This window comes from Microtus ochrogaster, assembly GCF_000317375.1.
Source record: "Microtus ochrogaster isolate Prairie Vole_2 chromosome 14 unlocalized genomic scaffold, MicOch1.0 chr14_random_1, whole genome shotgun sequence".
Classification (NCBI taxonomy): Eukaryota; Metazoa; Chordata; class Mammalia; order Rodentia; family Cricetidae; genus Microtus; species Microtus ochrogaster.
This window is the reverse complement of record NW_004949096.1, coordinates 1,822,520-1,825,328: the sequence shown is the minus strand read 5'-3', so window position 1 is coordinate 1,825,328 and position 2,809 is coordinate 1,822,520.

Below are 2,809 nucleotides of genomic sequence, written 5' to 3'. Positions count from 1 at the left end.
ATGCCCCATGGCTCACATTGCTACAGGATCCTCTGTTTCTCTTTCCTCTGCACACAGACACGATGGGAAATGCTCTTGACCTCCGAAGTCTAGTTCAGACTTTCTTGTTGCCAAATTCCAAAACAGCCATAAAATGTGACCTGTACTCTTAACCTCTCAGGAATCTCCTGGTGGAAACTACTCCCTGCCCCTCCCCCCACCGCACACTTTCTTGACTCAGCTCAGATCAACAGCTCCCAACTCTGGCTTATGATGTATCTTTGGTTAGGTCAAGGACATTCCCAAACGAGACACATTTAATTTATGGATTTCTGAGCTGGTTATGAGGGGAAAGGAATCTTGGCCCCACATGCTCGTATTGCAAAGGAGAAAACTTTGGCCAGGGCAGCTAGCACGCCAGCTCGAATAACAAAGCTAGCCTGATTCACTGCCCTTCTTGATCCACTCCCCATGCCACCTATAATTTGAGGTGAGGAACTGTGAAGGGAACTCCAAATTTAAACAGAAGGATTTCTAGATTTAAGAAATAAAACACAGAATTACTACTTCAAATTAAATCTCAAGTAAGTGACAATTTTTCTTTAAAAAAACTCATGTTGCATGTAGCCTGCTTAGATGAACAAATTATTCTTTATCTGAATTTCAAATTGCCCTGAACATGCTATATTTTTATCTTGCAAACTTATCCTAAGCCAAATAAATCATACTGGCTTCTACGTTTCAAACAAACTAACAAACAAACAAACAACAACTCCTCCAAAAAGAAAAGCAAAACAATCAAACAAAAAACCAAAAAAAATTAACAAAGCCCAAGTAGTAAAAACAACAAAACCAACTAAACAACAAACCAACAAACAAACAGAAAAGCTTAAGTAGACAGTGAGAACATAAACCCTTATTCACTAAAGTTGAAAATAAACAATGACCAGAAAAGAGCTTTATGGAGTTCAGAAGAACAAGGAAAATGCAGAGGCAAGAAGGGGAGAACAGTCCTCTGGGAAGTGAAAGTCTCTGGCTATCAGCAGAAACACCATGAAACATGAAATAATATCCAACTTTGCCCAGTGCTCATTCATATGGGCTCTTCTTGGCCCCCACTCTTCCTTTCCATACACTGTTTAATTACCATGATCAAATAATGAGAATTTAAAAATTTTAAATCAAAGCTCTGTTTTTAGATGATTTCAAACTCAAAAAGTATGAGCAGTCTTAGTAAGGCAAACCCTACTCCCTTTCCACCCCTCCAGGCTCATACCCTGAATTGTGAGGGACTGCTTTTGAACTTTGAATATATTTCTAAGGTTAAAACTGTCTCCCTCCTCATTTGCCCAGAATAAGAGACTTGGGGGGAAAGGGAGTTTGAGGGTTAGAAACTGGGGTCATTCATTGGTCACCACCCTTCTTACGCCAGAAGTATTTTCATCTCTTTAATCCCAGCACTTAGGAGGCAGAGGCAGGCGGATCTCTGTGAGTTCGAGGCCAGCCTGGTCTACAGGAGCTAATTCTAGGATAGGCTTGATTGCTACAGTGAAACACTGTCTCAAAGAAACAAAAAAATCAAAACCAACCAAACAAACAAACAAAGACTCCCATTTGTCCTTAAGTAATTAGTTTGAGCCACGTGTTGATGTCTCTGTGAACAGTCAGTTTGAAACTGCTTCCCTGTGTCACAAGTTCACCGTCAGCTTGGGCACAAAGGCTTTAGACAGAAGAACCTACAGAGAAAACAAGAATCTTATTGTGTGGCAAGGTGCTATTTTCTTTTCCCAGTGAAATAATTTTCCCCCACCCTAGGAGTCCCCTTAAATATTCTTACCTTTAATTGCCTTTCTCCCCCACAAAAAAGTCAATTTAAATTAAGCAGAATTCATCACTGCAATAATTTTTTAATGAGTAAAGATAATGTGCTGTAGAGAGATTGAAATGAGGTGTTCCCAGGATCATTTACCCAGGCTCAGAAAGTCCTCCTAAGAGTCAGCTCAAATTAATGAACCTCAGAGCGTGCCGATCACCAATGCCCCGTGACTGCATCCCGGAGTCAGTGGCAAAGAAAAGAGCACTAACAATAGTTAGAGTCTCCTGTTTGAGCACCTAGAGCCTTTTATTCGGAAGACTTGTCTAAGCATTAATTAAGCTCACAGGTGTGACTTAGTAGAGCAGCTCTCAGATAGCCATCGAGGACCCTGAGTGTGTGCGGAGCTCTGTAACAGAACTGGGAGGCAAAGAGGAGTGGTTAACATCCCAGGTGGGCTGCGGCTGTGGACTGCAGCTTGTGTTCGGTGAAGGTCAGGAGAGACAAGCTCTTTAGCCCTGGCTGCTCAAGTGAACTCTGCTCTCAATTTGTCGGGACAAGTCCTCAATCCATTGACAAGGTCTCTGTCTACCCTTGAGTGATCTGTGCACAATGGTGTGTGAGTGCAGGCTCCTGTGTGCCATAGCAAGTACTGAGACTATGGAAGAAACTTGGGTGTTGGCCTTCCGTGGCTCACTACTGCATATGCCAGGCTAGCTGGCCTGTGAAATCCTGCGAGTTCTCCTGTCTCCGCGTCCCATCTCACTACTGGAATGCTGGGAATGCAGATGCAGGCTACCACATCTGACTTTATGCAGAGTCTGAGGATCTGGACTCAGGTCCCCAGTTTTGTGAGGTACATGCTTTTCCTACTGAGCCATCTCCCCAGTCTGAGCATCTGGTTTTACTCTTTCTCTTCCTGGTGCCATCCGATGGCATAGACGAGCAGCTCATTTTGTGAAATGGGTGACCTTCAGCTCAATTTAAAATAAATGTTACCATAATTTGGAGGAGTAC